Below are 26,568 nucleotides of genomic sequence, written 5' to 3'. Positions count from 1 at the left end.
GTAGCAGTCGTCATGGTTACCTGCATAGTTTCATTGCTTTATTAATGTGTAATTCCCTTTATTTCTGGAAATATCATTATAGTGAAACATAATAGTCTGCAGCCTCTTAGTGAGTTTCATCGTGTATCTCAGAGACTCTGACAGTGGCCTTGATGAATGTGTGTGTGGTTTCTGGGCCACCTGTGTGCTGTTGATCCAGTAACTAGGACATCATTGTTTAGGAAAAGACAACTTGAAGTTAATGGCTCTTGAGAATCCCAAAAAACTTCCTTAAAGAAAAGTGCTTATTTTTTCCTAGAGAAAAATGATCCAGAGCTGAGTCTTTTTCTAACTAAAATAATTTAGGTTTTCTGCCATTAAATTTTTAAAAAGGAATTATTATTACTTGCTAAACTCATTCTGATCAATTCTTTTAAGAATAATTTTTCCTAAATTTGTTTTTTTGTATCATAAAAAGATTTTTGTGAGACACTGTTAATAGAGATTTTGAGAGTTTTTCTAAGAGTATAATAATACTACTCAAGTTGAAACTAAGTAAAGTTGTTCAATAAATTATCTTTCAGGCTAATAACTAATAACTAATAGATACTTCTAGTGGATCCCCACATTATTTCTCTCCTTCTTGGGGACTCACCAGACTACATTTTCCGGCATCCCTTGCAGTTAGGTCTGACCATAGGACTTTCAGGATGGTGGCATGTGAATGAAAGTTAAAAAATCACTTCCGGGTCTGGCCCATAAGTACCTCCCACTTAATCCTTCCACCCCTTGTTTCCAGGCTGGTCTCTTGGCCTGGCCCTTGAATAACTGGGCAGAGCACAGCCTCACTGCTGACCAGGAACACCTACTGTTATGGAAAAGAGACAGGCCCTTTGAAATATGAGGGTTATGTGCTATACTGGCTTGTGTAGTTACCCTAACATAATTCTTATCTACATTTCTTCTAAGTGGACATATAATCCTTGGGGAAAAGTCCATATTTTTCATCCATAAGTTTTTCCTGTAACTTCTTTCACAGCTCTTAGAAGCAAACTGGCATTGTAAATCCCAGGGCCATTAATCCCAGGGTTCAGTGGTAACTCAGCCATTTGACAAGTGCTAGAGACCTGAATGGCTACAGCAATAATAGATAATTGAAAAATATCGTGGAGGTACACGGGGGGAAAATTTTTTAAATCATTTCTAAAATTAAAAAATAAATTTAAAAAAATAAAGAGGAAAAAAAATTTTTTTTTAAATTATAGACCTTTGTGACTTATGTGCACAGGGAACCAAAAGAAATGGAATTAACTTTTCTGGATACTTCTATGTGCCAAGTTCAGTGTCCACTCCTCTAACATACATTATTTATTCTCTATAATTAACCTTCTAGGAAACTTTATTATTCTCATTTTACAGAGTTTTAAAGCGCTACATAGTTTTAATAACTTCTTCATAGCTAGGTTATAGCAAGGGAAGATTCAAATAAAAGTTTGCCTGGAACCACATCCAGCCAAGCTTTCTACTTCGGTGCTTTTCGTGATACACTCTCAGTGAATTAACATCAGTTGATCATCATGCTCCAAGACAGAATGATATGATAGCTAGTAATAATTGGAAACATATGCACAGAACATTTGATTATCTGTGATGTTGAGAATAGAAACTCTCATTAGAGTTTTAGAAAATTATAATACCGACTTTGTTGAGTTTTACCTTTTATCTTAATTAAGATATCAGAACAGCTGTTGTCACAGATACCAAAATCAAAGGCGTTGAAAACTGATGGTCTGGAGGTTGGCAGGCCGGCTCTTCCTCATGAGGTCAAGTAGGGCCCCAGGCGCTTTCATCTGGTTGCTTCGGGATCCTCCTGGGTTGTTCTTCATCTACATGGTGGCAGATGGTTTATTGCATCACATCGGCGTTTAAGCCATTAAGCAGAGGGTACAGATAAAAGCATAACCCAGAAATTGCACACATCACCCTTACTCGAAAAGTTGCATAGTTTTGTGGCCACCTGCAAGAGAGTCAGAATATGTCATCTTTAAATGCTTAGCCTTGTGCCAATATACTTGTATTCTTATAGAAGAAGAGGACAAGAGATATCGTGGGACAGATATCAGCCTTTGCCACAACTTCTTTTTCTTCCCATTTTTGATAAATATTATAATGAGAAAGACCCAAAACAGCAGTAGCAGAAAAGGGAAGAAAATGAATCAAGGAAACTAAGCAATTCAGAAATTAAGTATCTCCTTTCTCCTTAATCTCTTCCAGCACATATGCTAAAAGAATTGAGAATTAGTGCCTTACTCTAAATTGCCTGAAAGTAGGCCGTAACTATTAAATCAAGCATTCTCTGAATAAAATTATTGTAACAAATTGAGGACATAGGAACAAAGATTAGATATTAAATCATATTACATAATTAGAATTTCATTAGATTTGACACGTGGTTAAATTATAAAACAAAACCTCATCCGGTAGAGATATTTACTGAGGTCTATATAAGTATAATAATAAGATGCCTGGAGTTTGCTTTAAAATACTACAGGAAAAAAATGAGAGAGGGGTTGATGAATAGATAAAATTAGATTGGGAAAATGTTCTGAATTGTTAAAACTGGATGAAACTAGATGATAGGTTCATGGGGTTCATTATACTATTCTTTCTACTTTTAGGTACATGTGAAATACTCCATACCATAATAAAAAACTAAATAAATACTTGTTCCAGAAACAAACAGCAATTTTTGGCAGTGCCCTGATGTTCATATGAGTTCATTTCTGGACTCCAGTTAAATGCATTCTTACATTTCCAAGTGTATTGTTATTTATTCTACATGCATACAACTGGAAAAACTAATTTCTTCTAAAGAATTCATTAATAATTTCCTTTTGAGCCAATTAGACAAAATTTTGGTGAGTGCCTGCTGCATGTAGCGATGCAAAATATGCAAAAATGAGTCAGATAAGGCTCCTGACCACAAGACTTAAAGTCTAATCAGGTAGATAAGATGGTCTCTCAAATAAATCTAATTTAAGAGACGTATACAAAAAGGCTTAATTGTTAGGAAATCACATCAGATTGGAAGGATCAGAAAGTTTCCTGCATCAGATATCATAAGCTTTAAAGAAAGGGTAGGCTTTTGACAGTGGGGAGAGCAGTCTGGGCAAGGGCCCACCAAGAGAAAGGCTCCAAACCAGGGAATATGAGATGGTTTCCTGGTGACAGGAATGGGAGATATGCATTTGACTGTATCCGAATGTCCCATTAAAGGAAATTGGGGAGTAAAGAGGATCTGAATGAGAAATTCATACTCTCTACAGGGACATGTTATTTTTGAGACACTGGTGAGACTCAAGATGAGGTGTCCATCTCCTGATACGGTGGTGTTGGAGCACAGAGGGAAAATGGAATGGGTAGTCAGCGGAATGAATTGATAGTTGAATCTGTAGTTAGATGATGAGCTTACTACTGAAGAAAATAAAGATTTTTTTTTAAGCCAGTTTTATCAGAGTAGAGGTTGGAAGTTATGACATCATTGTAAAAATGAATGGTTTCAGTTGACGTGAAAGACAGTGTGAGTCTCTGGTGTGACAAAGGCCGTATTCCTCTCTTACCCGCTCCACTGAATTCTCAGCACTCCTTACTCTCACAGAGCCCACTTATCTCTATTTAATCTCTCCTCTCTCCTTCAGACTAAGCTTCTCCAAAGAGTTGTCTGCACAGAATGTCTCCACTACCCGAATTTCGTTCACTCATTAACCCAGCTGAATCAGAATCCTGCTTTATCCGTCCACTGAAACTGTGTTCAGTTTAACATGGATGGTTCACGGTGACTTCCATGTTGACCAGTTCACTCGACACTTTTTACTCCTCTCTTCTCTTGACTTTGAGCAATATTCGATCGAACTAGCCACTTCTCCTTTTTGGAATTCTTTCTTCTTGGCCTGTGCTCTTCGCCTGGCTGCTGTTTCTCATTTTCTTCACAGACTCTCCCTCTCCTGAACCTTTGCATTTTGTGGTAAAAGCTGGGCTTTCTTTTCTTCCTACAGTCTCTCCTGGAGGAGATTTTCTTATTCTGTGGTTTCACCTAACAAAAGTCAACAAAGCTCTCGCATTTATATCTCATTTGAGTTCTGGACCTACCTAATACCTCCGCTAGGATTCCTCACAGATATTTCATGTGCAGCACATTCAAAACTGCAATTTGGACTCCCGCCTCCCTCCCTGTTCTCCGTCTCAGTAAATATCACCACCATCCACCTTGCCGCTCAGGCTCATAAAGTGAACCATTTCATTTGCAAAAGGTCCACAGGACAATTCCACTAGGAAGCCCGAGCAAATATCGCTTCATTATGAAATGTCCTTTGATCCCTAGACTTTTCCCTAAAGTAGCTGAAGTGTGTAAGCTGTAAAAATAAAGCTTTCCCACATAACTTCATTGTAACACAGCAGTTTGATTTAGTGCTAGCTGGAAATTTAAATTTGCGGTTGGCTTTAAGCTATGTATTTTAAAGGATTTTGTGGTCTGCTTGTCCTGAGCAGGCTCTCTGAGCCTGAGCACACTTGGTTACAGTCAGGACTGGCCCCAGGGAGTTCCTTAAGTAGAGGGGACCCCACAGATCATCGAAGAGATGCAGATGCCACTCTTCTTTCCACTGGTTTAGAAGTCCACACAGCTCATGGACCTCTCCGCTGCCCCTTATTTTACCGAGAGTGGTGAAAAACATTAACCCTAATTCGCCTCTTTGGAACTCAGGACACTTTCCTTTCTACCCTACTAGATCTCAAGAGGATGGAATTAAAGCAGGCTTGCGTTTTATCCATGTCTTCGTTCTCAGAGGAAAGGCACAATGATTTTTGGTAGAAAGAGAATCTGCCTCTAGTTCCACCTTAGGAACTAGCAAGTTAGTTGTAAATCTAATTAGTAGATTCTCTCTCACCTCTTTCCTGTACCCCGCTCCACACACAACACACCACAATAACTAACGCTACTTGAATATTTACTCTGCGCCACTGTCCTAACGCTCTGCATGAACTCATCCAATCCTCATAACAGCCTGAGTCAGTTGTTATTATCATCAGTATTTAGCAGATGAAGAAGCTGAGGCATAAGAAGTTAAATAAATTGCTCAAAGACACTCAGGATTTAAATTCAGGTTATTCAATTCCAGTTTTCACCCTCTTAACCACTCAGTTATACCTAGTTACCCAGAAACTACCTCTGAATTACTTTTTCCCCTCATTCATATTGAGTCATGGATGTAAAATGTACCATCAACTTAATTTGATAACAGCTTTGAGGAATAAAATAAGCACCAAATCAAGTATAGTCATAGTAGGGCTATCTTTCAAAATTCTAGCCAATGTTTTCTCCTTCTTGTTCCTCAAGTATTTTTTGTTTGTTTGTTTGTTTGTTTAACCCCATATTCCTTAGGCTTTTAGCTTCAGGGACAAACTAATTGCACAAAACAGAGAGGCACATTCTTGGATGTTGACTTCTGAAATTGATTCCATTCGTAAAGGATAGTCAGGAGCCAAGATTGGTTTTTGTTTTGTTTCTTTAATTACAAGACAGAACTTTTTAAAAGATAAATTCAAAAAACATGTCTTCAGGGTTTGCTTTACATATCAAGAGCCAAAGCCTGACAGTTTAGTAGAGTTGGGAAGAATGAAGGGTGATGTGTGAGAAGTTTCTTGACCCATAGGAGATAACATTTTAACTTTCGGCAGTAGAAGAATCTGAAGTTGAAATGCTGAAGGACCCCAAGAAGGTACTTCATGTTCTGATGCCCCTGGAGATGGGAGATGATAGAGATCCCAGAAGCATTTGAGGAACTCCCAAAGTACAGGGGACCTGAGTTTGATTCTAATCATCGTTGGAGGAGAGGCCACACCGAATAGGGAAATCTTGCAGCAACCTGATGGTGGGGCGAAAAGCAGCACAGGCTGGTTGAGATGTCTGGAATACATGAAAAACATTTTAAAATTCCGTGTAGGCCCTGGGAGGGGATCAGAAGGGCCTTGGTGACCTGCAAAAAGGAGGCAGGCCATCAGCAGCTTTGACGCGGATTCCATGTGCTGGAAGCTGAGGAGAGCGGGCAGCACACTAATTTGACTGTGTTTAAATTCTGAATTTGACTGTGAAATAACTGAACATGATTGAGTTTCCCTGGAAGTGGCTGTAGTTTAAGTAGCAAAGTTACTCAAGGTCACGTAGCTAGGGAGGACTGCAGCCAGGAGTCTAGCCCAGGCAGCCTGACTGCACAGCCCACTCTCTGAACCGCCATCTGTGCTGAATCATTCTCTACCATCTCCACGTTTCCCACAACTAAATGGAATGGTGGCTCACGACCTAAGTTAAATTACACTATACAAAGGTAAAGGGTGACGGTGAGGTGTACCCTTTGACTCTACACATCGATTTTAAGATGCATATGCATTTCAGTAACACTAAAACATCTTCGACTGCATATATTCTCTCCATCTGCCACCACCTAATCCATGTCTTACCTGGATGATTGCAAATGCCTCCAAATTGGAGAGATTAGCCTTTCCCTGTATAATTAGGACCAAGAGAACTAGGACCAATGAATAGAAGCTTTAAAGAGACAGAATTACATGAAGAATCAGAGAGAACTTCCTCATAGCCTCAGATATCCCAAGATAGAAGGAGCCTCCTTGGGTGGTACCAAATACCACATCCTTTGACTTCTTAAGGGACTACTAAGACAGGACCTTATGGAGGGGAATTCAGTAGAGAACATATGGCTGCATGGTGCAGCTTTTAAGGTCCCTTCCAACTTTGAAATCCTGTCATTTTAGGATGGAGGTTATAAACGCCAGATTGCTGTGTGTTTAAAGCATGGGAAAAGAGGACATGGAAGCAATGGGCATAGACTAGATTTTTGGAGATGGTTACCACTGAGGGAAACAGAGCTTTATTGTATGATAAGGTAAAATCGAGGGAAGATTTTAACACTGGGAAGAACTGAGCAGATTTGTATGTAGAAGGTAAGGAAGGGATTGGTAAAAAAGGAAAAATTTAAAGTTCTATTCCTGTATCCATTGCTACATAACATTCTACCCCCAAACTTGGTTTCTTTAAATAACTACCATTGTACTATCTCAGGCTTTTGTAGGTCTGGAATTGAGGCTGGGTGATTTTTCTGTTCACATGGTATCAACAGAGATCACTCAGTGGTCTTCAGCTGGCATGGCTTTATGTCTTGGTGGAGATGGCTGGAGAGCTGTGTTCAGCTGGGGCTGTTGATCAGGGCACCAACGTATGGCCTCATCAGCCCCTCAGGGAAGTGTAGCTTCTCACACGTTGGCTCATAGCCACCAGAGAAGTGTTTCAGGAGGTCCAGGCAAAACCATGAGACTTCGTAAGACCTAGCCTCAGAAGTGGAAGCAGCACTTTCATTTAATCCTACTGGTCAGTCAAGTCCCTAAAGCTAGATTCAAGAAGAAAGGAACTTGGTGTCACCTCTCAATGAGAGGATTAGCAAAGAATTTGCAGCTATGTTTGATCTCCCATAGAGACAATTGAGGGAACAAGATTCTGAAGGAAGTAAGAAGCCTAAGTTGAGAGCAAAGATAAAAGGATTATCCTTAGAATGGTGGAGAAACTTGTCTGCCATAGAGATAAGAACAGAGAGAAAGAGTTCTGGGGAGTGGTGATAGAAATTTTGAGATGACAACAAGAGAAAGTGGAAGGAGTTATTTTCAGAGAGTTCAAGTAATTTGAGGCTATCTAGTGGAAGGGTGGAAATTGTACCCACCCACCGTCCGTATATTTTACCTCCAAGTGTTTCTTCATTCTGATAATAGTATATCTTCACCCCAGTGGCATCTAGGGCTGTGGGGAAGCTAAACTGGTCTCCTGGAAAATGAACCCAACGGTGGCCTCATTCTCAATCCACACTTAAGGGATTGAGCAGAACAACCATGAACGGAGGCTGAGTCTCAAAACACGAAATCCGCTTTCTGCAAATTATCTGGATAATCTCTTCCAAGCCTCTTCTGGATAAAAGACAGAGAGAGGGTGACATTGGCAGGTTTTCAAAGCTGCAGTGGTCATGGCTTGACTTATGGTTTGCACAGAGCCTTTGGTTAGGGTCGATTGATACAGGTCTACCTTTGTATATCCTTTTAATAAGTATCTTTAGAATTTTTCTAATTAATTTTAAAGGAATGTTTCTCTTTGGCATTGTGTCTCATTCTTTTCACATTATAAATTCCGGTGATAAGTGATGGCTGCATGAATACATTACCTTCGCTCTATCAGTGTTTTCTGTTGTTGATGTGAAGTGCACAAATTGGATTTCTTTCAGTATAGCTGAATTTGGAATGTGACATTTTGCCAAGTCAGAATCTCACTTGCCCAAACAACACACGTGGATTTTGCAGTTGTTTTCTTTATAAAGTAGTATGTCTGTGGTGCCATTGATTAGTGTAATATTGCATTTAATGTGCTGTTGCAATACCCTTGGACATGCATGAGTTCTTCCAGCCAGCAGTCAATAATTCCCCAAACTAAAATTTTTAAAAAAATACAGATTGCAGAGTGAGAAAAAAAAAAAAAAAAGCTTCAACGTGAGAATTTATGGATAGCAAAAGTGCTTGAGGAATCAATCTTTTTAATGGACTTGCCAATGGAAACACAGTGTAATTGTTATATAATTTCATTCCTCTAAATCATTCGTTATTGTCTGTATCTATAGATTTATTAAATCTGAGTTTTTTGATGACCCAGCGATCTATGTTGTCCCACTACTTCTCTTTTTATTTTTAAATTTTCATTTGCCCGAGTGTTGGTATAAGTTGTATTATCAGATGCAAACGTCAGTGAAGGCTGACATAGCCACATGTGTGACATGGCTCAAGCTGCAAAAATTAAAATCGAATTCTTCACTGTCTGTTGTAAATAGCTAGCAGGCAACTTTTCTCAATGCAGTGCTGATGTAACTCTAGCATGGGGTCATTCTGGACCTATTTTAAGTGATCACTTCTGTTTTCAGTCTTTAACCATCATATTTTTCCTGTTTCAAAAATCTGGAATCGTTTTTCTAGATCAATTAACTGATGTAAAATGTAACTGAATAAAAATATTCTTGATATAATTTATTCAGCTTTGTAAATGAAGACGCTTCCGCTCCTGCAGCCTGCACGCAGAAGTCCTAAATCCACTCTCCTTTATTTCAGATTCCAGGGGTATTGTTGTTTTCAAACATCTGTTTGAAAAGAGAAACATACATGAATTTTTGTTTTTTTAGTGTAAACCTACCTTAACCTTAGAGCAGATTTAAAATATAGAAAATAACATTTCTCCTTTTAATCCCCTAAAATTTTTAAGATCCTCGGGAAAGCAAAAGTATCAAAACAAAACAAAAAGCATGGTGCTTATTAATGGAAAGGAAATGTTTCTGTAACCAAGCTTTATGAGTCAGCATTTTGATATAAATAATTTACAGCTATAATCAGTAGATCATTAAGTTCAAGCATGCAGAAAACCATTTTATGGTCTTTGCTAATAGTGCTAATAGAGGCCAATTCAAATGAGCTAGGCCACTGATCTTTATATGCCTTCAGGTCCAACTGGTGTTGATGTTTACAGTTGAGATAAAGAAGAGGATATTGCTCTTATATTTTGATGTTTTTAGATCTGGATATTTTTGTATGCATTCTGTAAAATAAATGTCAATTAATACTGACAATTAACAATTAAGTTAGGGGACAGTATCTCTGTAGTGGGTGGTTGTCTGTGTTTAAAAACCATATGCCCAGGGGTCAGGGTTCATGATGTCATAAGTAGTATAAGCTCAGGGGGCGTTGGGGGGAGCACCTCCTGACTCAGTGTGAGTCATGTGGTGTAAAGGTTGTAGAGAAACAAGTGGGGGGAACCGCCACTAGCTGCCAGATTCACTTCTTTTGTGAAGAATGCAAGTTTTTTCTTTTCTTTTTTTGCCCAAGTCGCAACAACCTAAGACTTAGATTCCATCCCGTGACTGTCCTTTCCCTAAAACCACCAGATAGAATACCTCCTATGTCCCAATTATACAGCCCTCTCGTGTTTTTCTGGTGTTTGTTTTCCCATAGTTGCAAATAAAAAGTGTATTTTTAGTTTCAGAATTTTCCTTTCCATTAAAAAAAATCCCTGAAGACTTGTGGCACCACTGTTATTTCCGTTAATGTCATCGCTTCCATAGCAGCAAGCTGAGACTGGGTATGAGACTGAGTTTACGAAAAGCAGTTATCTAAGTGAGCATTATAGCTACAGGTAGCGAAGATTCAATTTAGATTTCTTATAGCCATTACACCACACACACACACAAACGCACACGTGCACGTGCACACACACACACCTTCCAATTTGTGTTATAAACACAGTGTAATCGACTAGGCTCTCCTGGCATGGAGCTGAGCTGTGAATAGTTCTTTGGGGTTTTATACCGGAATGAAAGCTCAGGAAACTCACGTTCTGAGCCATGGACGGTGCGTTCTTCCCTGCTCTCAATTCCGAATGGGAGTAGAATATAACATAAATGAGTTTGTACTGATGTTTAATCCTGAGGGTGGATTTAAGAGGTGTGGCGGGGAGGGGAGGGGGGAAGAAGAAGAAACAAAGAAAAGAAATTCCCAGGTTTTCACAGCTCATTTTAAGCATAACCTTAACCATATTTATTTTGACTAGAAGGTTTTTTCCTCTCAGAATGTCAGTGGATAGAGGCATGCCTTTAATTTAGGACATTTCAGATTTACTTTGCCATCTTCTAGGTCAGAGACTTAAGTGGCCGTGCTATAGAGAAATAAAAAGGTCTGTATGAATGATAATTTCTAATTAGATCTGACTCGGTATAAAATGAGACGAGAATGACATCTAGAGAAAGCATGCTAGGGAATGCACTGCCGAGTTTTTATCTTCAGATGAATAGGGTTGGTCTTCTCAAATGTTTGAATGTGGCTTGGCATTACCAGTTTTCTCTGAAAAACGAATTCCAAAATCTTGCTGATGGACCTGATCCATATTCAGTTGTGCAGATAAAAGCTAGCTAGGAAATAAAATCAATATTTTCCTGCAGCATTTTCAAGCAACATTCTTTATTATAATAATCCAATTCGGCAACTTTTGGCCACGGAACTCTGTAGCCATTGTACAGAAACATGAGCAAAACAGGAGCATAGGCCTCTTCCTCCCTTGCTGCTGAGAGTTTATGTTGCATGTAGAACATAGCCATGAATCCACTGCAGAATAGATGAATACAAATAAAAGAAGCAAAGTGACACACATGCAGCCAACCGTGTTATATAATCGGGGGCAGGAAGGATCAGTGATGCAAGGTCTCGTTAGACGTACAAGGCTTAATCCTTATGAGACTTTTGGAGAAATGGAAGGCTATCGTTTAGCGATGAGGAAGAATAATGTGCTTCCAATACATCCAGCAAAATAGTGACATCGTAAAATTGAACAACACTGCAGAAATTAAAAATTAAACTCCTCATATTTATACTGCCTGACAGCAAGCCCATAAAACTGTCTAATCTCACATGCACCAATCAAAAGCCTTTCTAAACCATTTTAGATCTTTCCCTAACTATTCTAAAATTCAGTTTCTTTATCTGGAGCACGATCACCTAGAATCCTTAAAAAAAAAAAAAAAAACAAACCTTCCATGTTATAATTCAGGAAAATTGTGACAGCCAACAGAAGTCAAGGTGGTGGAGCTCTCAGGGAGCTGAAGAAAGAGAGTCTGTGGGAGGAGGGGAGGGACAAGCACCACCAAGGGTCACACACTGCTGATGCAGATGATACTGATACGGCAGGCCAGCCCCAGAGGAGAAGGTGCAGAGGGACCGTGTCCTCCAGAGCCTAGCGTGGCAGGACACCTGAGCCTCTCTCTGCACTTGGATAACTCTGTGTTAGTCTGGAGATTTGAAACCACTCCTCCCCATCACTGATGCTGTAATAAAGAAAATGCAGCTCTTGCTTTGACCATTTAACAAGAAGCAACTGTATATAGTTCTGATCCATTTACTAAGTACTGAATTTATTAAGCATCTATTTTTTGTGCATATTGAATGGGATCCTAAAATTATAGTCCCCCCTTATTTCATTGTGGTGAGCAGACTAATGGCCCCAAAGGAGTCTGTGTCCTCCTCCTTGTAGCCTGTGACTGTGTTATGTTTCACGGCAGAGGCGGAGTTAAGATTGTAGATGGAAGCAGCTAACTTTAAGGTGAGGAGATTATCCAAGCGATCACAAGGGTCCCTAAAATGTGGAAGAGGAAAGTAGAAGAGACACCATCAGATAGGTGTGGTGTAAGCAAGACTTGTCCAGCCATTGCTAGCCCTGAAGATGGATGAAGGAGCCACTAGCCAAAGAATACGGGGCCCCTGGAGAAGGCAGGAACATGGATTCTCCCCTAGAGCATTCGGGAGGACGCAGCCTGACAGCATCTTGATTTTAATTGTAAGATGATAAAGTTACGTTGTTTTATGACAGCACATTGGTGGGAATTTGTTAGAGCGGCCACAGAAAACTAATACAATCATACTGTTGGTTTCCTTTAAATAGTGTCAGAAATCACCAAGTTCGTTTGCTTATTTTCTTTTGATCACTTCACGCTCAAGCACATGGAGGTGCCAGGATGGCAGGGCCTTGACCATGTGTTCATTGCTTTATCCCAGGACCTGGGAGCAGAACTGGGAATACACTGGTGCTCAGTACATGCTTCCTAAGTGTCAAGTGAATGAATGTATGTGAATAAATGATTAGAAATTCTTCTCTCTGGAGCTTCTGCAAGACAGATTTGTAGGAAATAACTAAGGGAAAATGAAGAGTAGTGAGACCCACAGGGTGAATAGATATAAAGAGTATGGTAAAGTTTCAGAAAATATCAAAGCAATTAGGATTTAAACCTTTTGTGCACTTGAAAGGTCCCTGTGATACGGAAGAATGCAGGACTGTAGAAGTAGCTCTTATACAGGAAGACTGTTCAATCACAGAAAAATGTTAAATTCATTGTTTAGGTTGACTTACCATAGTGCCACAAATCAGTTTTTATCAGGAGACAATAAAGAATGAAATTAACCTATAGCAGTAAATATACTGAGAAAACTGGACATCGCAGAGAAACTGGGTAGAGCATTTATTGTGAACTAAAATCAATATGGCAGAAATGTATATCCTGCTAAGGCCTTCACTGCTTTTGCCTGTAAATATTAACAAACAGTTTCCCACATCTATTACATTACAAAAAATAAAAACCTTAAATTTCAAAACTCTCACAAAATAAAAGCCAAGGTGTTTTGTGTATTTTTCTTTGTCATTCATTTTCTTCATCGCTGGTTTGCAGGCACATTTTTAACACTATCTTTATTTGCTTTTTGATACGTCACTCATTAACAAATATTAATTAAGCATTTTGCACTTACTAATTTATTTAATTCTACCTGTGAGGCAGTTACCATATATTCCCATTTTTATGGAGGAGGAAACTGAGTCTTTGTGAAAGTTAAGTGACTTGCCTAAGGCCATGCAGTGAGTTAGTGGTGGAGTGTGGATTTAAGCCCAGGCAATTTAACTCCAGCATCCACTTTCTTATCTGCCCCCTCTTCCACACCTCCCTCCAGACACTGGGCTGGGTCCTGGGGTAGACTGGAAGTACATCAGACCTCGTCCCTGGCCTCATGAGGCTTACACTCTCGTGGGACAGACATAAATATTTATGGTGACCAGTGCTACGAAGGAGACAGAGTATAGGTCACTGAGAGTGAATACTGAGTGACTAATCCAATTCTGGGAGCACCAGAGGCCAGCCACATTGCAGGTCTCCTATTTATACTCCACACCAAGAGCTAAGGAATATATATATTTTTTCTTTTTTAAAAAATTTTTAGGCGAGGCAACCCTTGGTTGACCTCACAGATTGCAAGGACCTTGTCAGCTTACAATCCCTTATTTTTTATTTTTATTTTTTTATTTTTTACGCCTACAGTACCTGGTATTCCTAGGTGGTCTCCAATCCAAGTACTAACCAGGCCTGACCCTGCTTAGCTTCTGAGATCAGAGAGGATCAGGCTTGTTCAGGGTAGCATGGCCGTAGACAAGCTAAGGAATATTTGTACGTGAACATGTATTTGTAAGTGCCTCGTACGTGAAAATCGAGGTGGAGGCTGATGAAATGTTATCTGAATGATTTTTTTAAAATTCCAACAATAAGTTAATTTCTACCTTTTTTTTTCGTACTTACACATAGTATGACACCTGCTCTGAAAGTCCTTTGTCTAGCCCAGGGTTTTTCAGCCTCAGCAGTATCGAGTATTTGGGCCAGATAATTCTTTGTTGTGGAAGAAGGGATGCACTGTGGGTGTTTAGCAACATCCCTGGCCTCCTTCCACTGGTAACAATTTCTCCCCTCTCCCGAGTTAGACAACAAAAATGTCTGCAGACATTGCCGAATATCCACTGAAGAACAAGATCTCTCTGGTTTGAGTAGCACTGGTAACTCACCAATAACTCAAATTCCACCTGTCCTTGAAAACCAACTATCTTGGCTAGTGCATCTGCCTCATGTTCCTCTCCGCATTCTCTTCTCAGCAGCACTGCAGTCTTTGAAGCTCAGCAGTTACATTTCCTGAATTCAGCCAACCTCCGCTCCCCCGACCCCACCTGCAGCCAGGCAGAAGTACATCCCCAGAAGGAGATGGGTCAGCCCTCAGCTCCCCATTGTTCTGCACAAGGCTTGATTTGGTTGGGTTTTCCACCTCACTGTGCCCCACAACGTCTCCCTTCTGCATTCTTGAACTCTGAAGATGCTCATGTTTTGAGGCTCAAGAGCAAAGAAAACAAGAACACTGAGCTTAACAGAGCGTATGGAAGGAAGAAAAGGTCAGGGTGAAAAGAAGCTTTCTAGAGTTAGAGACTGGTTGAGAACATGGACGTGAACAGGGTGAGGCCATTCCAAAAGACGGCTTCCCGACATGTAGTTACACCTATGCAGGCCTTAAAACCACAAAATGAAAACGTGGCACCGTGCGGTGCTATGTTTCTGCAGAGAAAGGCAAGATGTGTGAGTGAGGAAGAGCTTTACGTGTGTGTCTGAGACAGGAGGGCTCTTGAGTTTAGCTCCTATTCAGACCAAAACTTAGAAGCTCCTTTCTGTGCAGTACCAGCATGGAAAGCAGTCAAAGAATAGAAATCACAGTAAATTTTAAAGATATATGTGCCCACGGCATAACATCTGGTCTCATAAAATGGCAACTCAAGAAAGCTTAAAGACTTTGTGCTTTTAAGCCAAGAAAGGCAGACTTAACCTGTAAAGCCTATGTTCTGTATGGGAGATGGGGCAGAGGGGAAGAAATGGAACCACAAAAAAGCCTTGTGACCCTAAATCTTAAATATTGGAATGGATCCCTAAATAGCCCCTCCAGATTCCAAGTTGTGCCTACAGCTTTTGATTTTTTTTTTTGTACCGAAATGACAGCAAAGGTAGTTCTTTTTTTTTTTTTCATGTGTTAAATATTCTATTACAGTACCATTTTAAATATAGTTGTATGTGTTTAGTTACATCGTGGCTCTGTGTTATTAACAAACGTACAGATAGTTGTTGTGGCCTATTAAATGCCAGTTACTGTGCCTGGAGATGAAAAGATAAATAAAGACTCCCGTTGCTGACTCCAAGGACCTTACAGTCTACTGGGCAAGAAGATGAGGAAACTAACAGTCACGTGTAAGTTTATAAGTGTCTTGAGAGAGTGTGGGATAGCCTAAGTGAGGGGCAGCTTCTCACACGAACATGGAGGTCAGGGGAAGAGAACAGGTATCTGGAAAGTTCTTTCTGAGAAGACAGAAATCTACAAGAATAATTTAAAAATAACAAATATTATAGGATTTAGTTGATTTGAGATTTTAAACAAGTCTATTTTGAGACTTCTTATGGCTTCCCACATAAATGATGAAAAATGGACTATAATCAAATAGAAAGTTGGAATCATAGAGAAACATAGATCATTCATGAGTGTTTGAATAATTGCCACGGCACTGAACCAAAGAATAATAAAATATATGGTTGATTTTTCCTATTAAGAGAATTTGCCAAAGCCTAATAAAATACTCTTGATATCTTGCCTCATGAAGTAACTGAAGGGAAATGTCTTCGTGTTTTCCTGTGTTTAATGCCACTAATGTATCTTACTGCCAAGACATGCAAATAGTGCCGCCTGGACTGGATTTGGGGTGACAGGCTGAGCCTGGAATGCTTGTTTCTCTTAACATGCACTAAAAAAAAACCCACTAGACTTGGGATCAGAAAATCTTACTACAAGCCCCACTGTAACACTAGCTGTGGGATTTTAGACAAGCCGCTTCACCTTTCTGGGCCTCAGTTACCTCATGTGTAAGATGGGACTTCACAAGATGGCTGCGAGGGTTCAGTGAAATACAGGTTATTTTTATCCCTCATATCTCTTTACTAATTAGCTATTTGGTAAATGGATCTTCTCGTGCAGCCATACAAGATCATACTTTAACTTAAGCATAACTGCGAAATATTTAATGAGAGGCAAATGGAAGCCTTCTGGTTGCTTCTCACCATCTCATCGCACCTCAGTCTGTCTTTCCTATGACCGGAATGATCTTTCTGAAACACAGATTGATCATATCAGTCTCTAAGTGATATCCTTCGGTGCCTACTCAGCCCTGTTCAGAGGAAACCCAACACCTTGCTGTTCTGAGGGTGATCTGTGGCCACCTCTCTGGCTGATTTCTTGTGCCCCCAGCCAGGCTATACATGCTCACTCTCTTTCTGCTCCATGTCTTTGCACGTGCTACTCCCTCATATTGGAAGGCCCTTGCTCCTACTTCTTTGCCCTGCAGATGTCTTCCTAGTTCTTCAGTGTTCAGCTCAAGTCTCCAGACCTTCCTATGTGCTTTCCATGGTGTGCCAATACCGACTCCCAGGAAAACTTCTCTCCCTGAAAGTTTATTGTCCTTGTGCTGGTCTGTCTCCCTTGTTGACTCGGACTCCTTGAGGGCAAGGACTAGGGGTCATTGCACCTTACCTTTGCCTCACACCATTCCCGGAGCATTGTAGGTCCTCAGTAAGTCTTGCTGAATGAATGAATTGATTAATCACTGCAATGAACTAAATGTTTGTGTCCTCATGAATGAGATTAGTACTCTTGTGAAAGAAACCCTAGAGAGCTCTCTCATTCTCTTTCTACCATGTGAGGACCCAATGAGAAAAAGGCTGGCTTTGAGCCAGGAACTGGATCCTCAGTAGACACCATATCTGCCAGTACCGAATCTTGGACTTCCCAGCCTCCAGAATTGTGAGAAACAACTGTTTGTTGCTTAAGCCACCTAGTCTGATAGTTATTTTGTTTTTGTTATAGCAGCTCTAATGGACTAAGACAATTACTGACATAATTGGCTAATATACATACCAAATGATTAAACCTAAGATAAAAGTAGTATTTATGATGCCAGAATACAAATTCTTCATTCTTCTGACGTTTCCACCCCAAAATGGAAGAAGATATGGGTTATCTGTGAATACGCTACTCATGATTTTACTAAATAATGTTTTGTAACCAGGATTGCTACTTAACTCACTCAGCATCCACTCTCTCTTAACTCCAAAATAATAGACTCTATTTTCACTTGGGCACATGGCCACTAGAAATTAAGCAGACAAACAAATAAAAACTTTTATTTCTCAGTCACCTTTGCAGCTAGATATGACATATGGCTAAGTTCTGGCAAATAAAATGTAAGTGGAACTGTTTTGTGGAACTTCAGGAAGGCTACTTAATAAGAGCTGACTATTCAGAGAGGGGTCCCCCTTTACCTTTCTGCTTTCCTGCATTCCTTCCTTCCTTCCATTTTTCTTTCCTTCCTTCCTTCCTTCCCTCCCCCTCTCCCTCCTTCTCTCCCTCTTTCCTTCTTTCTTTCTTCCTTCCTTAAAAATGTCATGAGATCTCGGAAACCACCGTGGACAATGAGGTGCCCTTGACAATGAAAGCCACGTGCTAGTATAGCCAGGATATCAAAGTGGAACGATAGACAGAGTCTGTTCTCTGATGATCATATTAATCCTCCTGTGCTACTGCCCTCTGGACTTCTTTGCATGAGAAAGAACTAAGTCAACACTCCAAGGCAGCAGTTAGCAAACTTTTTCTGTAAAGGGCCATATAGCAAACGTTTTAGACTTTGTAGGCCATATAGTCTCTGTCACAGCTGCTTGATTCTGCACTTAGAGTACAAAGGCAACCATGGACAACTCGTAAACAGATAAGTAACTGTGTTCAAATGAAATTTTAATTTACAAAATTCCATGGCAGGCTGGATTGAGTCCGTGGGCTAGAGCTTGCTTGATGCCTGCTCTCAGGTACTGTGATGCTGAGGCTTTTGAGGTGCCTAGCCAAATCTAACCCAAAATAATATATCGAGTTTGGTGAGATGAATCTTTTAATTTGGAAGAGAGAGATTATCAAGATTCTTGTTTAATTGAAAAAAAAATGTTTTCAACAAGGGAGACTATTTCTCCCTTATCCTGGTTTAATAATAGACAAAGTTCTGACATATCTTTTTCTGGATTCTTTTGATTATTATGGTCACCTAAATTAGACAAAGTTTTTCTAGGTTTCCCTCAGTTCTATTATATTCAGTTTGGAGGATTCCAGCAGAATATAAATGGGACAGTCATCGGGCATGTGGACAAGGAGAATGGAGGACAAAAAGTAAGAACTGAAGGAAGAACACCATGCTGAGAGCACCTAAAATATGTTTGAATTATACTGCAAAATGTTCAGGCTGACTGGATGATGGCTTATTGTACTCTGTTACCAGGGAGATTGTACAAGCTGAACTGATGTTTAGCAGCAGGGAAAGAGCTGGTCTTGAAGATTCTTTTCAACAGAGATTTTGCTTAATGTTTTTAGGAGGTCTTGACTTTTCTGGTTTAGCTCATTCTATGAAAGTGGAACAATATTGTACAGACCAGGAATGGTAGATTGATTTCCCCTTACATGCAAACTCCAACCTATGGGAAGTAGATGTCCAGAACTCTGTATTGAGGATTCTGTGGCTGCATCCAGGTTTTAACAGAAATGGTCTGTGCTTCCCTACTAGTATTTTCCCCAGGTGTGTGGGGGCGGGAGAGGAAAGGTCTCAAACAGGTCCTCACCCTTGGTGTAGACTCTGGGAACATGAAAGCTAGAAGGGAGCCATAGCTTAACAGTCTATAACCTATAACCCAGCTCTTTACTTTACAGAGGGCCGTATTAAGGCTCAGGAATAACTCATACGGGCGCTAGTTAGTGGTAAAACCACAATTAGATGTTAACAATGTGTTTTTTCATTGCACACTACTACACATATTTAAGATTTTTTTACACTTTTCACTATTTTTTTATAATTTCTTTCTAACAAAGAACTTGAACCAGCTTATTAGTGAGATCTTCCTTGGTTCCCACAAACACATTTCTAGAGCTCTTATTCCTGGCATTTTACAAGCCTGATCCTTCAAGCCCCACTTGGTTCTATGAGCCCTGATAGCCTTCCAAAAATTGCTCCTTTAGTTGTTGGGTTATGATGATCGGAGTCAGTTTCTATTGCCTGCAATCAAGAATTATGCTTTATATGGAAATTGATCCCAGGAGTGTGTTTCAGGAAAAGACTCAGGAAAATAGGAAGAACTGAGAAATGATTACCTAACCTGATTAAGTAGAATACAGGGAAGTCCTCCTCAATATCCAGAATACGATATCCAGAATGCTCATGGCACCCAGTGGTGAACGAGTTAGTTAAACACACCTGTGCTCACCTGACATCAACTGCTCATGGAGGTGAGGACAGGGTCTTAGATTCCCACAGCCACAGAAGAACAGAAAGGACATGAGGGACTCAAGACCCCTGAAGTGAGAAATATAATGATGAACTCGAATCCACATGTATATGGTTCAAGGTAAAACAAATATCCAAGAACTTTTGATGGTCATGTAAAAAGACTCTTTTATGTGACCTCAAAACAGAGCTATTTAAAAAAGAAAAACCCATAAAAGTTGGATCCTATGGATTTTTGAATCATAATGTTAGTTGAACTCAACACAGTCTTCAGGTTTCCTCGAATGAAGAAACCAAAGAAATTAGAGCAGTTGGTAAGGGGATCTCAGAATACCTAGAAATTTCTGCCCCCATGGGCCTCCTTTGCACTTGGGTGTGGCTTTTCCTCCTTGTTAAAGACACATCTGCTCCATTACCTGCAGGAGTTCTTGCCTGAGAAAGCCATTTTCCCCATCTTTGTTAGAACACCAGAATCTATCTGCTCTTCAAGCCCAAAGCTTTGGAGTGAATTTTAGCCTATGATTTTTAGGTAGCAGAATTTCTTAAGCTCTTACTTCAGAGTAACTTTTATTTATATGAGATTTTGAAGGCCTCCATGAGTGAGGTTCAATGAATCTCTGGTTTAGAACCCTCATAATTTTTCTACTAAAATAAAAGTTTATTGAATTAACAAATCATAGGTACTAAAGTTATACAACCAAAAGCAATGTTTAAATAAATTAATATTCTTAAGTATACTTGGGACTTGCTTTATTAATGTTCATCTTTATTCAATAACAGCTTTATTTTTTCTGTTTCTCTTCTTGTTTTTATTATTATTATTTATTTTAAAAGTTATATAACCACATTACCAAAAAAAACAAACAAACAAACAAACAAACCCACAACCCATTATTTCATTATTGTTACCATTTTGGTTTATTTCCTTCTGAGCTTTTTCATTTGCTTTTCCTCCCTAAACATTGTGATACATATAATGCATGTGTAGAGCTTTTTAAATTTAATATATTGTACACACTTTCACCTCTTAGTGTTCTGTAGCCTCCTTTCCGATGGTTGCTTAATATTGAAAAGAATACAGGCATTAAGTTGTGCTTATGAATTATTGAGGGAAGGAACTCCGCTTTATTATACCAAGCTACTGATAGCTATTCGGTTATCATTTGTTGAATTGAATAAATCCTTGCCCATTCTAAGTTTGTAATACTTTAAACACTATTCCAACAAATATTTTTATTGGTATAGCTTTTCACATATTTTTATTTAAGATAGATTCCCACAAGCGGAATTATTCACCATGTGGTATGACCATGTTTATGGCTCAACACATATTGCCAAATTGCTTTCCTTCTGGAAGGGCTGTATCTATTCACAACATCCCCTGCGATGCATGAGATCACCAGTTTCACTACACCCTTGTCAGCACTCATGTAGCAGAAGGAAATACAGCATCTCATTGTGATTTTAGTGTGAACGTTTTCTCATTTGTGTATTTAGCAATTTCATGTTCTCAATGTGAATTCACTTTAGTAATTCGAATGAACTCTAAATAGAGTGAAGATATTAACTTATATTTATGTACTAATAGCATTGCCTCATTTCGATTTTTTCACACCTAGTTGTAGGATTTTTTGGAACACCTTTACTCTCTTTTGAAGAGAAACCTGTTAGCCTTCTGAAAGTCCCTCAAGCTCTGAAAATTTCAACCTTGTGAAAATGCTCCTCTCACCTTGCTTTAGCTGCCAGTATTAACTGACCCAAAGAGAACCACTTATCCATAACTGCTAATCCAGGAAACACTTTAAATTACCTCATTCTACATGCCAGTATTGCTTCCACAGTCAAAAATAGAATAAAATATCATATGTTCCCCATTGTTACTGCCCTTTTCTAACTAAGATATTTGCTTCTCTTTGACCCAATTATCCTGCCCAACTTCCTGTCCTTGAAGCAGGTGTTTGACATATGTCTTTTCACATCTTCTAAACCTATTTCTGATGTTTTAAAGGAGGGAGGTGGTCTTCCTTCCTTACCAGAACTTGAGTCTAAACAGAACATAGACCATTCCCACAAAAAGGACATCCTTCAGGATCCCTTATTCATTCTTAGCATTTTGCAAATCATGTCTTTTATTGTTTTCTTAACCCTCTGTTACTTTCCGACTCCTGATTCTGTAGTTTACTCTTTCATCAATTTTCAGCTCTAGGAGAGGTAGGAAAGAGTATTTCAACTCTTTTATAATCTTTTCAGAAATTGCTGCCGTAATCCTGTTCCCTGAAACTTCACCCTTAGACCCTAACTGAAACATCTTTTGGTTCTGAGAAAACCTCCGTGAACTACAAGACACTGAAAGCAGGCCCTGTGTTTGTTGTTCAAAATAAATTAAATAGAAATAGTATTTTCTAAAGCATCAGGACTCAGATATATACCTATAGTAAAGAGAATACACACTGGTTGACATAAGGTTGAACAGAAACAAATTCCGTACTTATAAAGATCAGTATAGGTGTTATATGTAAGAAAACATATGGAGAATTATTAAATCAAGGATCCGGAGATGGGTTCTAGTCCCAGTTTGCCATGAATCAGCTCATTGTCCCCGAATAGATCACTTAACCTCTCTGAGGCTCACTTTCCTTTCTTTACCTATAGAACTAGAATCAGTTGGTGATTTTCAAACTTTGGAGTTGCCTTTAGCAAAACAACTCAGTTTTCAAGTAAAAAGTAAAACATAGAACAGACACTTAAGAATTCCTCTGGTTGAAGGCAGGAGGCCGAGAGGCCCATCCTCTTACTCTCTCCTAACCTTCCACTCCTCAGGGTTTCAGAAGCTGCTCTAAGGAGCCCTCCTTCAGATTACCCCCTATCAGGATGTGATAATTGATATATGGACAGACCAGGCTCTTTTCCAGCTCCGATATTCTGTACTCTTCCAGTGGTTAAAATACGAATTATGCTAGGATGAGATTGAGTAGGTTAGATTAGCAGAGTGTCAGGTCCCTGAGTTGAGGCCTGGGCCTTTTGAGGTGTCCATGGATGGAGAAGTGATGCCTCCATCTGCCCTCACTATGCAATGTCATTAATATGTCATGGAAATTTTTTTAGTATGAATAATGTGAGTATTTCCTATGTACCATAGAATGTAGTACAGATCATCCTACATTACCTCCTTTAATCCTCACCACCAATCTCATCTTGAACTACTCATTCTGCCCCACTCCCCACACACTGGTCTAGCCCAGTGGGGTCACAAGGCATTTGCTCCTTCCTCTGCTAGAGCTTTCTCAAAGCTGGCTCCTTATTTTAGGTTTCAATGCATTTGTCACTTTCTAAGCGAAGTCTTCTTGGCCATCTTAACTGAAGACATCCTGGACATTTTGTCTTATTTAATTCACAACATTTATTACTGTCTGCATAAGTATTTAGTCAGTTTGTTAAATCATTATATTTGTGTTTACTTGTATAGTTTCTGAATCTTTCCACACAGACACTGAAATGTGAACCCCCTAGAGAAGAGTGATGTTGTCTGTTTTGTTCATCCCCAACACCTAGAAAAGTGCCTGGCCCACAGTAGATGCTTTATAAATATCTGGTAAATGAATAAATGAACAGGAGATGTAGTTATTTTAACTCTGTTGTACAGGTGAAGAAAGTGAGGCTTTCAGAGAGGTTTGATCACCAACTCTAAGGCACAAATCTAGTAAATGGATTCAAATTCAAGTTTGACCTAAGAGCAGCTCTTAACTGTCACTCGTTCTCTCTTCGTGGAACCATTTTCAACTCTAATCAATGCCCATATCTAGTTGGTGGAATGCTAATAAGATAATGATTACAGTGACAATGAAAATTATGATGCCAGCAGTTGTGTACCCTGTGAATGTTTCCTTGGCCTCTCCTTGATCACCTGCAGAGAGAGCACACACCACCTTAGCCGGCGGCATATTCATTGTTAGAGACCTCTAATTTTGTAAGTGTTCTCTTATCTTGAGCCAAAATCTACCTTCATGAATCTTCCACTCACTGAGCCTAGTTTATCCCTCTGTAGCAAAACAAAATGAATCTTTTCTAGCTGCCAGGTTGGACAGGAAGTAGGCAGCAGCAGGGAGAACTCTGTCTGGATTTCCTTGGTTTCTTGCCTGTGTGCAAGTACTTGGGACCTCAGGCATTCTCTAGTGGGTAATTTACAAGGTAGTTTACCTTCCATGGGTGCTTTAATTAGCAGAAGTGTTTTCGTTTCATCTTAATTATGGTGCAATTCTTTTCCAGTAGATAAGTGCATTGTTATTAAGGAAATCGGATACTCACCACTGGCTTTGAGTGGTCAGTGTTGTCTTTACAAACCACCTTTATATGAAAGAGGTCTTCATACTAGATTCACTTTTCTCTCCAACTCGAATGTGATGAAGATTGATGAAGAGATGTCTGGTAAACCCTCCGAGCTCCTTGAAACCAAGGCTCAATATGAACCTGTTCAACTCTGTTCTTTTGTGGTCTCTGGCTGCAGCTTTTGGCCTTTGAGAGCATCTTAGTCCAAGCTACACTGTGGTCGCTGTGGTTTCCACTGGTGGCAACTGGCTCCCAAGGATATTCCCTATGTTTGAGTCTTATATGGCTCATAACTTTTATCTAGATCCAATTTCTTTGGGCTGTTCCACACAAAGAAATAGAGAAAAATGTGATAATAATAGCTAATATTTAGTATGCCCTGTGAGCCAAAAACTATTCTAAATCTCTTACTTGGATTATTGCATTTAGCAGACAATAACATGTTCTAGGAAAACAGTATAGGTCCTGTGCTGAGTGCTTCACATTCATTGTTTGATTTTATCCTCAATTTCCATTTCCTACCTTTCAGTATTCTAGCTTCCTATATGATATGACTGATTAAGTGCAATAATGCACGTAACGTGCTTAAGACAGTGCCTGGAATAGAGTAAGCATTCAGAAAACATTAACTGTTATTCTTACCATATTTCCTTCTTAATGCTGAAGAGAGTATTTTTGCATCTAGACTCACAGTAAAGCATGCATTTTTCTGGCTTAAATCAACACACTATATACAGTAGACAAGATAATAAGGTAGAAGTTGCAACAAGCTGCAGGGCAAGGGGTCTGTGGTCAGGCGGTAGTTCTGCCACTTAATGGATGGAAGACTCCAGCAACTTCTTCAACTCCCGAGAGCCTTAATTTCCTCATCTACACAAGAGATGTGCGAACCCAATGCGCTCTAAGATCCTTTGTCCCCTGTAAGTCTCCCCACATATTTCCTACCATCTCAGCCCACACATTACATTAAAGAGACCCAAATCACTATAATGGAAGATGCTTCAGGAGATGCTTAGTAATGAAGATGAGAAAAGTACCCTCCAGGACCTCTTCCTTCTGTCTACTCCCCAGAGCCCTCTCACTAGTAGGCAAAGCCATCAGTAACCAGATGATTTAGGCGTTTCCAGGGAAAGCACAACATAAAATGCACTATTGGTAGTATTTGTTTTTTTATTTTGTTTGTTTTATTATTCTACTGCATGGGAGGTAGTAAGTTGTGGTAAAGAAAATCTAGGAGCCTTTGAACTTTATTCTAACTCCAGCTCTGCCACTGTCTGGTCCTCAGACAGGTGGCATTTACCTTCCTTGGGGCTTAGTTGTTTTATTTGTCAAAAAGGATTGTTAAAAATGTCTTCCAATTCTAAAAACTCTCTGCCACTAAGTTCTTTATGTAAGAACAATACTCAGATGAAATCCTATGGACAGAAAAGCATTTTGTCTCTCCTTTCTCTTTGCCAAGTGTAATGAGAGTTGGTGTGGAAAAAAAATCTGCTGTAAAAAGGTTCATTCAGCCTTTTCTTAATGGATCGAGTGGTTGGTATTTCTGCTGGCTGCTGAAATACATTACAAATCACAATCTGGAAAAAGTTCCAAAGCGGCTCCAAGCCTTCCTGCTGAATTTGGATACATCTTTAGGTCTTAAACTGCAGCTCATCCTTAACAACTGACAAAATATTTACTCTGCTCGGTACAGAAAGGGGTAACATTTTCCAAAATATTAAACTAGGTTGGATTCAGAACACAGACAATGAGGCAAAAAGTTGGACCCCTGTGTGAAGCCATGTCGTTGAATCATTTTCCAGAGAGCCACGAGAAACAGAGCCTTAGTGGATGTTTGTGCAGCATGGCAATTCTGAAAGGGGCAGAGGCCAGCCAGCCCGTCTAGCATACCCACTGGCGTGTAGACCAGAGGTTCGCAAAGTGTAGTCCCCGGACCAGCAGCATCAGCACCACCTGGCCACTGGTTAAAGATGCAGACTCTCACAAACTCATCTCAGACCTGCTGTATCAGGAAGACCCGAAATGTAGCCCATAATCTGTGTCATAGTGAGTCTTCCAAGTAAACAAGTTCAGGTAAAAGTGCTCGTAAAAGTTTGAGACCCACTGGTATCAGCCCAGGAAGGCGACAGGTGCTTTTGACCTTTGAATTGAAAGTATAAAACAGCGACGAGACTGGTAACTTAGGTTCTCATTAATAAATTAATTTTTTTTCTAATATAAATGAGCTCGTCTGTAAATTTGAACGTTGGGCATATTGCTTTTTGAAATACTTTTCACCAGCACTGCCACCACCACCCCCGTCCCGCTGGCTCCCATCTCCTGCTACACCGACTTCTTGCCCCCACCTACACACTCATGGCAATAGTGTCTGAGTTATATTTGCTTGTCGTTTAGAACAGTAAAAATGTATT

General features: G+C 39.7%; 1 protein-coding gene and 1 pseudogene across 8 annotated transcripts in view; one reads left to right on the top strand and one right to left on the bottom strand.

Moving 5' to 3' along the window:
* AIG1 (androgen induced 1) overlaps nucleotides 1–26,568 on the top strand; it is a 197,852-nt gene that overhangs the window by 85,151 nt on the left and 86,133 nt on the right. The gene's annotated exons all lie outside the window — the stretch shown is intronic.
* On the bottom strand, nucleotides 13,974–14,092 carry LOC111737224 (annotated as a pseudogene).

Source organism: Pteropus vampyrus, unplaced genomic scaffold (genome assembly GCF_000151845.1).
Source record: "Pteropus vampyrus isolate Shadow unplaced genomic scaffold, Pvam_2.0 Scaffold24, whole genome shotgun sequence".
NCBI lineage: Eukaryota > Metazoa > Chordata > Mammalia > Chiroptera > Pteropodidae > Pteropus > Pteropus vampyrus.
The sequence above is the reverse complement of the archived record's forward strand: the minus strand, read 5'-3'. Positions and strand labels throughout refer to the sequence as shown.